The sequence below is a fragment of the Thunnus thynnus genome, chromosome 14 (genome assembly GCF_963924715.1).
Source record: "Thunnus thynnus chromosome 14, fThuThy2.1, whole genome shotgun sequence".
Classification (NCBI taxonomy): Eukaryota; Metazoa; Chordata; class Actinopteri; order Scombriformes; family Scombridae; genus Thunnus; species Thunnus thynnus.
The window spans coordinates 14,394,360-14,409,354 of record NC_089530.1 but is presented as its reverse complement, the minus strand read 5'-3'; the positions used below and the strand labels follow the sequence as shown (position 1 = coordinate 14,409,354).

The following is a 14,995-nucleotide window of genomic DNA, read 5'->3' as shown; positions in this document are numbered from 1 at the left end:
TGCTGCTCATGAATACTAACATAGCAATTTCTAGATGTAAAGGAAATATACTTCATCTCAGCTGGACACACAGAGAGCATTTCCTCCTGGGAAAATTCAGTTTCTCTTAGTTTTCAGTTCCAAACTCACTTTTGATTAAACCATATGTTCTACGATTTGGCTATGAGAAAATTGATGAAAGGTATATGCCATTATTTGACCATAAAATCTCAAAACTACACTATGTTTGCAAGGATTTATTTTATAGTGTATATCCTTTAGACCATAAACTTCACTTTTTAATATACAGTTCTAATAACCAAAGCTGCAGTCTGGCTCCAAACCAAATCTAAACTTTAAAAGAATGTTGGTTTCTCTCTGTCTACCCATCCTCCCTTTCTTTTAGCTGTTTATTCCCATTTTACCCTACTACTACCAGTTCATTCTGTTCTCATCAAACCAGCTGTAACCTTAATCCAAACTGACTGTCCGCTTTCGCTCTCCGCCTGTCCCCACCCTACTCTGATTCGCTTTTCTCTCTGCGTCTCCATCTTTCTGAAATCTCTACCCCCCTCCTCTAAGCTACAGATGCGATGACGCCATTCAGGGAGAAGGACAAGCCTGTGACCTTCAGGAAACACAAACAGATTTCCTTTCTGCAGGTGTCAGATTTTCTCCCCTGTAATCACACTTGACTGTAATTGTTTTTATTTTGTTCAGTGATGCTGTCTCAGGAAAGAAGGGATAACGCAACCTCTGACCCCCAGGTACGAGCATTTAAAACCTGTGATAGCTTTTGACAGATGTCAGCTGGGCTGCTGCTACCGACGTTACCTTTTGCTTGAGGGATGACACCCTCTGAGACTGTGACACACACACGGGCAGTCATGCAGGAACTTGCCTGTCATCTGGGTGGTGAATTTGTGACAGTGTGAGTGTTTGAAAATTATAACCTCCCTTTTCCCTTGTTCTCTCAATACAATATATACAGCTTGTGTTTTAGGTGTACTACACTATTGAGAGCAGGCTGAATAATGTTGCATCTCTTTATGTTTACTGGCCTGGAGGAAAGAAAACCAGGCAGAATAGAAACTTGTATGAATTACTCATGAGTGTAAAGTGCATGCTTTCTCCTCTCACTCACTCACTCACTTCACTCTTCATTTTCATTTCCGTTTATTCTGTTTTTTTTCTCCCTTTTTTGCCATCTTCTTCATTCCTTCCATGTGTCCTTGCAGAGTTTGTCGCAGACGTGTTCTCGCCATCCAGACAGCAGAGTCATTTCTGTAAAAAGGTAGAGAAACACACACACACACATTCAAGCTGGATCATATTATCTAGAAGTATCCTCCATGATGGTTAATCAACAGACAATTGGTGTTTACAGAAATCATCCATCTTCTATGTGCCACATTCCTCATTCAAATACAGTCTGACAGTGAACGTCTCAAAGTTATATTGGTGGGCCTTCATTTTAAAAGCCTCTTTATGTCCTGGCAGTGAGTTTATAGAAGGCCTTCACAGCACTATAAAACTGAGTGTTGTGGTGCTGTAGCGTCCTTGTCATACGCTGCAAAGCTGTCTCTTAAGAATGACATTCATGCACTATTAACAGGTTTTGCCAAACACATTCAGGAAAACAACGCAATTGCTGCCTGGATTATGTTCACTGGCAATGTTTTTTTTTCCACTCCAAGAAGTTTCACATTCTTTTACCAAGCACAGGACTTTGACAGAGGACACCTGGCTTCACATGTGTTTAGGTTTTAATACACTTTGATTGTCCTGTTCCTCAAGTCAGTATTGACTTTTTTGAATCAGTGTTTCTCTAACCTTAACAAAGTGCTTTGAGTTGCCTAAACATAACCATAAAAACATTAAGCCTGCTTTAGGTGCCACATGCAGATACTGTAGGGGAAACAAATTAAATAAGTTATCACTGAATGTTTTGCCGACATATGTAGGAGCATTAAGTGACTTTGCAGATACACTGATTAAAGATCCCCTCCAAACGTGTTTAAAGAAACATAAAAATACCTTGCTTTGTGTAATAATTTGTCTCTAATACGGTTTTTACACAAAAAAAGTCCATTAACCTCATTAAAAGCCTTAAAATTACATCTCCTTCTCCCTCATTGAAAAATCCCTAATCTATGAATATGCAAATATTGTTCATTTCAAAACACATTTCTGAGAGGAAGGGGAACTCAAAATATTTATTAAAAATGTAATTTGGGAGGCTTTACATATCCTTTAAAGTATATTTGCTGCTGCAAACAAGCAGTATATAAATGTAATTTATATGAAACAGGGTTGTGTCACAGTGTTTTATTGTGTGTATGTGTGCAGAGAGAGAAGGTATTTCTCCTTGCTCTCCTCACTCTGTTTCTTTTATTCAAGAGTCACATTGTGGGAAAACACATGTATACACATGTGCATTCACAGACCTACACATGTATCTCCTGCACCACCCCAGAGTAATGAAAAGTGGTGTTTAGTGGACCAAGAGGCTGTTGTTTGCACTACAAACCACAAACCTCAAATAGATTTGCTTATTGGATACCTGATTGTATTGTTCTCAATTCCAACATCCCAGATGAGAACACTATTGAAATTTCAAAGCCAATATATATGATTGGAAACACATATACCTCGCTTACCTCACTATAATCACCTACCAATGTTTCCCAGGGGGGTATAACAGTCTATTCTCACAGTGATATTTCACTGACGTGTAATGTGCATCGGCTGGAAAGTAACACAGTTTCTTGTGTCCTTCTTCCAGCAGTGACGGTGTGTTTGTGTGTCCTTCCATTGGGGCAATGCAAGCTTGTGTATTGAAGCGGTGACAACAACCAAGCACACAGAATCCAGTTAAAGTCCTCCATGTGCCGATATAGTTAACAATGTAGAGAAAGAGAGCCAAAAAGAGGAGGAGGTGACGAAAAAGTGCTGGGCTTTAAGTCTGGAGACCTTTTTTTATCATGATATGATTGATTAGAAGGTGAATATGGAGACATGTTGGTGAATCCCATTTATCTCAACGTCTCATCACATCCTTCCTCTCCATCTGTTATCTATTCAATATCCTTTTCACAACAATCTCATTATCACTTTCTATTTCCCTGATGTGTCATTGATCTGCCGGCGCAATGAATTGTCATAACTTTCCATAAACCGTGCTCGTTTTTCATCTGTGTGCTATCAGAGCATACCGCTTAAATGTGTTGGACAAACACTTACAATAACAAATAGTCCTGGGTTGGTTGAGGACAGCTAAATAGCCATCAGTAGGGGGAAAAGCCCATAAAATCACCGTCTGATAGATCACTGGGGTGTGCTTGGCTGAGGCAGGCGCACGGGTTTATAGGCACGGGTGGGGAGGGAAAAAAGGCGCTAAGGGAGATGGATGGAGAGCAGAGACTGGTGGGTAGATGCAGGGTATGATGGAGAGAGCAAACAGGAAAAGTGCTGATGTGCCGAGCAGACAGATGGATGGAGTCTGGCGGGCCAGAAACTGCCCCAGCCTCTACCCCCAAAATGTGTTGTCCCATTAATGTCGCCAGAGGGTTGTTTTCATGCTGCAACAAAAGTCGCTGATACTATTGTGGAGGAGGGAGTGGGCTCACATCGCTGCAGTTTTAGCTCTCTCCACTTGTGTCCACTGTGAGAGACAGGAGTAACAGGCATCTGAATTACCACTACATGATGCGATGATTTCCTCTCTCATGCTGCTCTTAAGTGTGTTCCTCTTTTTATCAGGGTGCTCTTTACAACACAGCCTGCACTTCTCTCCTGTAAAACTCATTGTCAATCTAATCACTCTGACCATCTGTAAAGTGACTGTGTGATTGGTGTGCTATGATACCACTGAGGAATGAATGAGATGAATGGGAGCTGCAGGGATTGGATTTGAACACAAAATATATTAGATAAATCTAACCACAGCAAGCTGCATGAAGACTTTTACAGTCAGAATATTTTTCCCGCAAGTATCAATTCCAGCGACACAGATAATGCTCTGAGTGCAGTGTTTCAAATGCATTGTATCAAATCAGTCCCTGGTTTAGCTGTGTGTGTGTGTATGGGGTTCATTTATGCCTGTGTTTGTGTGTATGTGCATGCGTGTTCTAGGGGTGTTAAATAAGTAATGCAGAGGCGCCTAATGAAAGATAATGTCTAGTTAATGATCTGTCAAAATGAAGTGTTTGCTTATTGAGGAAGGGATCATCCCAGGCTTTAATTTTCACCCTGTGACTCATACTGGAGGATATTACTTCTTTGTACGCAAAGTATGCGCACACACGCACGTGTACATATAGTACACACATACACAAACACACACAAATTTAAAAAAAAAAAAATACAAAAGCATTTCAAAGCAGAGTGCGTTATGCTCAGGCTGAGCTCGGAAGCCAGTGAATGTGCCGGTTTGTTTGTGTATATACTTCAGCTGCCTGCGGATTAACAGAGGAGATGGAAACAGAACACAGCCAAACCACCCATAAATGGCCATCTAGCCAACAGCTATGGAGGTAGGATTAGCCTCTGCTTTATTCACCACACATCGTTGACAGGAAGAACTTTTACCACTAATCTTGGCAAACCCCCGTCTTTCTCAGCAGGGCCAAGCCGCCACAGAATAATGCTGAATACTCCGAGTAATGAGTGTTGATGTCACTGTGATTTAGTGTATAGAGATGTGGCTCAAACCAGAACCTAAACAATGCACAATCAGCCAAGTGTAGTGAATGAGCCTTGGAATGAAAGATGAGTTAAGGGAGCACACACACATACACACATATATACACGCACGCACGCATGCACCCACGCACACACACACACACACACAGCACTCTGCTTGGGTCAAACTGAGATGTGCAAATGGATAAGCACTGATGAGACAAGACACACACACATATACGCACACTGCCTCAAGAAGGGTAAAGAATCGCAGATAAAGAGGTCAGACGTAGGTCAGAACACCATTTAATGGCAGAGAGACACAGAAAAGAGTCCTTTTTAAATACAGTACCACGTGGGAAGAGAGGCCGATAAGCACACAAGAGAGATAGGCTGAGCTTGTCTCTCCATGTGCATGTGTGTGTGTCGTGATGTGGCTGAAGATGAGTTTCCTATGTATAATAGGATATTGTATGTATATATGTACAAAAATGTATCAAATGCAGCAAAGATTTCCTGATTCTAGCTTCTCAAATGTGAAGCTTTGCTGCTTTTCTGTGGTTAAAATTGTCATGTAAAATTTCATATCTTTTGGTTTTGGACTGTTGGTTGGACACAGCTTTGAAGGTGTCGCACTGGGCTCTCTGAAGTGGCATTTTTCACAATTTTTCACATTTCATTGCTAAAAATCATCAACATATCAATAATTAAAAAGAATCTTTACAGGCCTAATGAAATCATACTAAACTATGAAAGACATCTACACACAGTCAAACCATACATGGAGGCAGGAATACAAGTCTTTACTAGTGTCTCTGTGACAGGTACAAACAAACAGGTAGATTCTTACACAAGTGCAAGGAAAGCTAATAAGATCATGAGACTAAATGAGGTAGTTAGGCTAAATAGGGTGGTCACGCAATGGGGACAGACTGAGTGCCTGATTGAGGACACAAACTGTCAAGTGAAGGACATTTGCTTGACACACTATCTTAGGATGCAGAAAACCACAGGGAACAAACACAGGAGAAAAACAAGAGGAAAACACTGGAAGAGGCAAGACATAATGCTTTGCTTTATTGGCAAAGAGTAAAGAAATTAAGTTTTACTGTATTAGTTCTTTGAAATACGGTAAGTTAGAGAAATTAGTACCTGGACTGTTGGGCTCATAAACAGACAAAGTGTTATCCCCTTCTGTGTCCTTTCAGCAAGACAACTTTTCAACAGGATGTAGATGAACAAGGTTGAATTTTCCAACAACATCCTTACACTGACTTACTTTGAGTAATACTGTATGTCATACGGTCATAAGACAAAACTGGAGACACTGGAGGCTGTTATTGTACTAAACACGAGAGAATGCAGTGTACATTTTATTTCTCTCAAAATATGAGGTTATCTAAGCTCTATCTTGACTCACAGAGGCAGCCGTGCATGAAGCAGCACCTGAGACAAGAATAAACTACCAACTATAGTTACTCATTATGTCAGTTACTGAAGCACACCACTGATCTCCTAACACGGTACATATGTAGCACTGCGATAACCTTCTGCACAGTATACATACAGCGACAGTAAGCACAGGCATGCACACTGACACACTGAGCAGTCAAAGCATGAAATCATCAGGTGTGGCCAGGCAAGTGTCTGTGTAGCATATTTACTGTGATGGATAAGACAAATGATGCAAGTCTGAGTGAGGCTTTCTGGTTATTTTAGTGTAAAAGGCCAAGATGTGTTGCAGCTGCTAACATTACCCTGAGGCTTAAACATAAACCTGTGCTAAATGAAGTCTGAACACTCAACTATAGCTCTCTCTAAGCATCACAACTTCTTTTAGGATTGAAATTAAACCACATTTTTCCTGACACCAGGACTACAGACGTCTTTTTCCTCTTGCATTAGAAATTCATTTATGTATACGCTTTCCAATTTGCATTTATCCATTATTCTTTGTAAACTACACAGCTCCAAACTTCTTTGTGGTCTATTGATTGAAAGATCAGTGTGCACCATAATCAATGTGCTTTGCCATCCATAAAGCCTCCATCTCTGTGTGTCATCCCACTTAAGACTGGCATTTACTCTGTGTGGTCGATACGATTATAAACTAGTGAAGTGTCATCACTTTAATTTATGCGAGTCGTGTCCCTAATCAACACAAGGGAATGAAAATAGATTCCCCATCTATTGTCTGAATGCAAGTAAACTTCTGCCCCAAGGCTTCCATCTGTCCTTAAATGTCGGCTGGCAGAGTGTGTGTGTGTGTGTGTTTGTGTGTGTGTTCTGCCTTATAATGACCTCGCAATAAAGAATACACATGGGATGTGTGGGATACAATTGGCAAGGTGAAGGAGACATTTTTCACATCCCACTGGCACTCATAAATCCTTCACTAGTTGAGAGGTTCCATTGTAAAGCTGACGCCAAATGAATTTTTAAACAAATATTAAATAAGTCAAGAACAATATTTTGATAATCTGACCTTTTTGTGATTGTACAAATTCCCCAAGGATTTCATTTTTTGTCAGGTATTTCCTTTTGCCATTTCTAGCCTCACACAATATCCCTCCAGTCCATCAGCATTCGATTCAACGCTCCCCTTTTACCTGTTGAGAGGGGAGCAGTGCAAGAACCAAGCTGTCTCAGCCTTCCTGCTGTTTCCTCCCAGAGGGCAGAGTTATCATCAAACAGGGATGCTTCACTGGAGCTCACCCCATCTCTGTCACCTAACCACCAGCTTAGTGCCACATGGCCACATAGATTGAAGAAGATAGTGAGGTGTGGTTCAGATATACAGGGTGGCCCTCACTACATGGTGATAAACGAAATACAAGATGACAGGATGGGTATTATTCACTGTTTAGTGTCATAGCTTGCAGCACAGCAAAGCCATCCCAAAATGCTATGGTGCAGGAGGAAAATATTAATAGACCCTTTAAAATGCAGTAAACAAACCCTTAAAAAAGTTTAACAATTATGGTGTAGCTGATTCCTGACTGTGAGTGTATAAACTAGGCAACAGATATTTTATGGACTACCAACACACACAATTGCAATGCTCTCATTTCTGACAGCATGGTTGGTTTAGTAAGGAAGCTGTGAGTCAATCAGTAGCTAATCTTTAAAGCAGACCACAGCAGATGTAACAAACATAATAGTGTACTAGAAGGCATATTTACATACAGATAAAGGACATTGACAGCAAGAATACATTCCACCGTAACAGCGGCTATCATTTTAAAGTCTGTGGCCAATCAGTGAGTATTTGAAATTCAATGAGATTTACTGTTGAATCACAACCAGAGGCTACGTAAACAAACAATAGTAGTAGATTTTCTCACTCTTTACACGAAATATCAGCTTCTGAAATACATCCGTACATGTTTGAGCCCAAATCCAATCCAAAATATGTGTGTGGGCAATGTGAACGACTCATGGAAAAACATGGAACAGCCATTTGTGGACATGCATGAACAATCAGCTTGAGGAGGAAGTAGAGGTAATATTGCAAATGCAGACTTAAGCACTGGCTGAAGCCCTTGATTTTGACTTGCAGGGAGCATTTTACATACGTTCACCCCAAGTTTTGGAACTTTGACCATGCTTAACAGACATCCAACATCATAACAGTATATAAATGACAGAAAATCACAAAAAGCATGATATGTCTCCTTTAACACAACTGTAACTGCGCTCAGACAACTGCATGAAGTTAGCTTTGCGTGCTTCAAGAGCAAGAACTTCTTCTCATGATAAAAATGTTTATAACTTAGTGTACAATAACAAAAACGCACATAGCAGGATACCACATGCAAAGACTAGAAGACTACAGGTCTTTACTGCTCTTCAGTATTCTGCCAGATACTTAATGAGTCAGAGTCTCTCCCATCATCAGCACATTCATTAAGTGGAACTGCATTAACAAAGCATTAAAGTAAATCACTGACCTGGGCCTTTCCAACACAGATGGTGACAGTTTTTACCCAGCAGACAATAACAAGATGTCACAGAGCATCAGTGGCACTGTCAATCACGAAATCACGACAAACACACACACACATAATTTGTCAGTTATTAAAGACAGCCCTCTTACCACCTGGCATGAGGGTGACCTGTCTGGCAACCTGGCACAGATGGCATGGTCAAAAGTACTTATAAACACACACTTTACTGTTTTACTCTGGTCAAAGGTAAATAAATTCTCATTTTGACTGATTTTAGACTAATGACACTGAACTTTAGAGAGTACAGGTACGCATGTGCACACACACACGCAAACACACAATAATGAGATTCAGACTTATTAGTCAAAGCAGCCAGGGTTTTGTGGGAACTGTGTTGCATTGTGGGGCGGTCCTTACAATCAATACACCCATGTCACTGTACTGCCTCCCATTAGCTGCAGATATTTATGTCTGATTGGAGAAGCAAAGCTGAGGCTGTTTGTTCTCATAATGCAGATGCAACATAAACAGCACTCTTGCACAGCAATTTCCAAGCCAACAATATAGACAAAGAGAAGTGGAAACAAGGTTTCTGGAAACATGAATCAAACTCAGTACATAGTTTAGTATATATATCAACTCTGAATCATCGTCCTGCGAGTATGCTATAAAAGAAAATTGAGAAAAAGAATAAATCAAGTAGAAATGAGTATTGAAAATAAGACTGAACAGTTCAAAAAGCAAGGGGACAAAGTGCCGTCATCCCACACTGTGCACAGCATGCTCCAAACAAATGAAAAGAACCAGGCTGTTTTTCAGTCAGTTTTTCAGTAACATGCACGGCCTAAGCGGAGGGAGAGTGCCAGCAGACCTGTCATCATCAGCACAACCTCTGGACCTGTGGTTGTTACATGTTTTACAAATATAAGCTGTAGCCAGGCCTGGCAGGGATTTCATGAAGACCTACACTAGTTGTTTCGTGGTTGAATGCCTTTGGGATTGAAATGAAATGAGAAAATAAATAAAATAAACAGATCAAAGAAAATCACTAACCTTAAGACCCTGATATCACCTTTCTGACAGGATACATAGAGTCAAAGAGAAGCAGAGGAATAAGAAAGAGGGAGAAATAAAAGACAAGAGGGAGAGAAAGAGGGATGGCAGGGGTGAAAAAGAAAGACAGAGTGGGAGAGCGATGGAAATGCAACAGCAGTAGCGTGATTAGGGAGTAAGAAGAGGCTCAAGGCTTGCGATGACAGGTAATCACTCACACACAATATGCTTTGACAGCACAAGAAACGTGTCAGAAAAGATCCCCCACGCAAACATGCAACAGCACTCAAAGTGACACATACTGTACACACAGGCATTCCCACACACATACACACACACACATCTACACTCACACAAGACAATCATCACTGATTGTAAATCAGAAACATGGCTCTTGTATAACTTAAATATCAAGCAAGAGGAAACAGCAACTTTCCCCTCACAAATGATTTGCTACTACTCAAATGATCCTCAGGGTTTAAAGCCCCAGTTTATGTACAGTATTTGCTAGATTACGGCTCGCTGTTTCTATATTTAGCAAATATTGATGAGTCAGGTTCAATCTCACCCACGTTGAAAGGTTTGAGGCGAGCCGGGCTGAGCTGCACACACGCGCAATTACAGTTAGGCAGGGCTTTCACTCTTTCTACACACAGGCACTGAACACGCATACTCATTGCGTTTGCATAGCACAGGGCCAACAAATCCTGAGTGTGCAGAGTGCCCTATAGGCACAGAAGCAGATGTGCCATCCAGAAGATGAATCTACTCCACAAATAAATCAGACCTTCAGAGAGTTTTCTCCAGAGGATTAGATTTGCTAGGGCACACCTGCGCACTCACACATACAGACTTACAGTATATACAGTATAGTACTCATCTAACACACACATACACACACACACATCCTTAAATGTTCAAAGACCCGTGTAAGACAAACATGAATGTCCACATACATGCACTCACATGCACGCAGGTGCAGGCATTACATAATAGAGACTGTGCTCCTAATCCCAGGGTGGCTGAAGTTCCTCACCCTCCACCTCAGCAGAGAAACAAGGGATAAGGGGTGGAGAGGATGCAGTGGATGAAATTCTCTAATCTAGCGTGAAATCAGTCATGAAGGTGTGTAGATTAATCCTCCCACTGTGTCTGAGGGCAGAGCACAGCTACTTCCCTGCTTGCAGTGAAGCTGAAGGTCAAAGTCAAACAACGTGCAGCAATGGGACAGAGCCATGATGGAAAGATAGAGCTTAAGGGAGTAGAGCTTAACCTGGAAAAGCTAAAATATTACATTCAAAGAACATTTGTTTTTGTTAGAGTACACGTCACCTTGGGACTATGTTGTTTATGAGATTAAAATTCTAAATGTGAACAGGCTTAACATCACAATTTCCCTCTAAATCTCAAAACTATTTTATGAAAGGTGGCCTAGACAATACTGCATACATATGGGTGTTATGCATACAGTAAGACACATACAGTATATGTAATATATGAAAATCTTTGTATAGTCTCTTTAAAATGCTTTAAGACATAAATCCAACTACCAAGTAATTTGGAATATACTGTATCTGTTACATCAGACATTCTTGCCAGTCTGTGTTGCTGATTATGTGATACAGCAGATGGGAATGTGTAGGATATTGAGGTTTGGGGAAGTAAGGGTTCAATGTTACTGCATCTGCAACTATTTTAATAATTTTCAATTAGACTGAGATGAGAAGGAGTGATCAAAATAATGTTTTTGTCCCAGAACACAGAATCCAGTTTACCAAAGTGATATGGGTGCCCAATTCCTGAAGTGACAAAAACATGAAATTTTCACCTTTAAAATAATTTTAAAAAAGACTTTTTTTACTTTTTTGCACAGATCATCTAACAAAGAAGATTGACAAAGTGCCGTCCAACAACTTCTAAAGGCAAAAGTCTGAACTGCTGCATTTAGAGCACAACCGACCAAACGTTGCATAAAGTGAACATGCTTGTTGAATTTCCACATTCAGAAAGTTACAAAAATTGTCAGACACAGCCTTCCCAATTCACTTTTCTGACATCTGAAAAGTGTGAGTGGAGGTGGGTTCAAACATTATTCATCAATGCGTCACGTTTAAAGACTCCTTAAAGACTCAGTCAACTTAGCATCTTTCTCTTGTCTGACTAATACTTCTACTTCTAATGAGAGACAAAGTGACTTTGCAAGTATCATTTACCAAATCAAAGTGTTCCATAATAATAAGAGGTATAAATCTATTTGTATGTAAACAATGAGTGGTAGTAGCAGTTAATCATAGCTGAGCTAATGATGCTGCAGCAGTGCTTTGGTGCTATTTATATTTAGTCCCCTGGCTGCAGTGAATGAATTGCATCATAAGTAGTCTGGCTGCTGTCTGAAAATATTTCAGTGAAAGACAGGAAAATAATGGAAAACAAAGCTATTTTAGGATATTTTGATGTGACCAGCCAGTTCAGAGGAGAAGGTGTGGCTTTCAAATGAACTTGACCGATCATTAGCTGCACCAACCATTTCTCCTACACAGCTACAACCTAATTCAGGCTGTCGCCATGGAGGTTTAATTTAAGTTCCTGCATTGTAGTAATTCATTTGCTCTCTGGAAACAATCCAAATTCTTGCAGGGCTAAAACTTTATTTCCACAGTTAATTTCTAAAAAGGGGACCTTTTCCCCCTGTACCACAATACATTAATAAGACTAAACAAATTAAACAAGACAGACACAAAATAAGAAGACATTAAAGGATGATACGGATAACGCAAAGCTACAAATACAGAAAGGCAAGACCGCCTAATTGAGTTAGTTTCATCTAAAGCCGGACAGCATTCCCTTTGGCGCTGACCCTTGGTCTGATGCTGGAAGACAGGGGAACAGATAGGGGAGAAAAGGAGAATAGGAATGAGCAAATGAAAGAGAATAGTGTTACAAGGAAGGTATCAGGAGGATAGAGAGGGAAATTAGAAAGCAAGAGCTGAAGAGAAAAGAGCACATCAGGAGTCATAAAGAGGCAGAACGTGAGGTTATGAATGAATGACAGACAAAAGGAAAGGAGTGAACACGAAAGAGGCAAGGGTGACATTTTGATATATTTCACGCAAGACAAGCTTAAATGGCAGAGAGAAAGGAAATGAGATATTTGCATTATGTCTATTCCAGACACAGGTTTGGCATCAGTTTGCACTGTACTTTTTTTTTTTTTTTTTTGCACTCAGGCTGGTCTCCTAGACATTGTGGTCAATTTAGTGAAAAATGCTCACACACCAAAAAGTGAGAGAAATATATTTTTAGACCATAAACAGACATGCGAGACACAACACAATACTGAGTAACAAGGGTGTATATCTGTGTGTGGATGGTCAGTATGTTTCTACTAGTATCAAGGGACTACTGTATTCTCCTGACTAATCATTTTAGCAAGTTTGCATGTGGCATTCTGCAAAAAGCTGGGTATTTTTTTGAAAGAGAGACAACAAAGGGGGAGCAGAAATTCCAACAGGTATCAGAGGTAAAGTTTTTGATCATTTGTGCTTTACGTCAGTGTTGTATAGTGTGTTTTAGTCTTCAGTATTTTAAGTCCACAATTACGGAATTAATTTCCTTTAGGCTCCGCTAATCAGTTTTATCACAATGAATCGATAGACTATAAAAGATGGGTCAGTCACAGACAGAGATATTTTTCTCAGGAGTTGGACACGGCTCAAGATGGAGCTAAAAGGCAAGAGAATATTGGACTTACATTTGTCACTTGGCCAAAAACAAAACTTCAAATGAATGTTAATGTTGCTCTGTGTCTGCTGGTTGTTTAAGTTTGCTAACATGTTAGCCAAAACAACTTTATAAGACAGAAATGCTTAAAGCAGCATTCAACTGATAGTGTTATACTGCTGCTGACTGTTATTTATCTTGAACATGTGGACAACAGGTTCTAACTCTCCGGCCTCCCTACAGGTCCATTGCCACTGGGGGCTGTGCAGGGATTGGTCCTTGCAAAATGCCTGTTAGGGTATGCACAGGTGTAAACAATCCAATCAATTAAGGATGAGCTATGAACACAGGGTGCAGTGAAAAATCACAAACTGAAAATACAAGCAGGGAAAAATGAGGCTGTAATTTGTATTTCTGAGCTTGTGATCTTTTAACAACATTCTGAGACCCTCCACCTTTACAAAGATCCACAAACTCCTCATCAGTCTCTGTCTTCTTTATTCCACTGAGCCACAGCCACCCTGAGTTTGAAGTCCACCATCCTTTCACCATCAACAGTTCTCCTCTCCCTCCCTCTCATCCCCCTTTCCCCTCCCCTGGGAAGCCCGTAGAATGGAGGCATCCCCCTCCTCTTGATAAACGAGCTGTAGGAAAGGGAAGCTACATGTTCTGCAGAGGAGAGGCGACTATTATATATGGAGAGAATGGGGTCGTGGATGAGGAAGAGTGGAAAGAGGGAACAAATAGCAGCTGCTTTCACAGATGAAAGTGGTGGCTGGTCACTGGCCTGTGAAATACAGAGAGGAATAACTGTGGGTTGTTGAGACTGGAGCTCTGCCAGTGCAGATCTCTGCGGATAAAGAGAATCCTCTTGTCACATACTAGCTTTTAGGAGGTTGTCTGTTAGTTAAACTTTCTTTGTTAAGTGGCGAAATGTGTGAGCAGAAAAGTGCTCTCGGGGCAAGTATCAATATTGTCTAGCAAGGGATTATTTGTGACATTTTCCACATTTTCTGCTCACTGTTCTGCCCACGTTGATGTGCATGTTTGTGTCTTTGAACTACAGCAAAGATGGCAAAGAATCCAATGTGTTTCACCAAGAAATTGTTAGTATTCTGCTATGTAGTAGTCACAGACTGAGCAAATAAATAAAACTCATTAAATATTAATTACTTGAACATTACTTAATCTTTTTGTGCACCCTTGATTAAAGTGGTGCATCATGCACACATGAATCCAAATACTAGTAAATGTCAGCAGCAAACATTCAGTCAACAACTGCACATCCATTTGAGTTGTAAGAACAAATACCTGCCGTTCCTCTCAGCTGTAATGGTAATCTGCATTCCAAGCCCACTAAGATGCCAATCATGGAGTCACCTGACCAGCCTGCCAGTTTCCATTGGCCTGAAGGGAAATAAGGGCTCATTTCTTCTCCCCCCTTTCAGAACTGAAATGGCATGGCAGGGGTACAGGGGACGCGTGGTAGAGCCATTTACACATGGCATTTACTCACTAAATGTGCTCACTGGCCTTTGGATAATGCACACTCGCTGACTTTCTCCGGCAGTTTTTTCCCTAGAAAAGGGAATAATTTATCAAAATTCTTTGGA

General features: G+C 40.6%; 1 long non-coding RNA gene across 1 annotated transcript; it reads right to left on the bottom strand.

Annotated features, from left to right (window-relative positions):
• Positions 1-1,138: 1,138 nt before the first annotated feature.
• LOC137197619 (uncharacterized) lies at positions 1,139-14,633 on the bottom strand. The gene is made up of 2 exons (XR_010931484.1): positions 13,414-14,633; positions 1,139-1,263 (listed from the first exon to the last, which is right to left on the bottom strand). It is a non-coding gene; the product is annotated as an uncharacterized lncRNA (long non-coding RNA).
• Between the last annotated feature and the right edge of the window lie 362 nt (positions 14,634-14,995).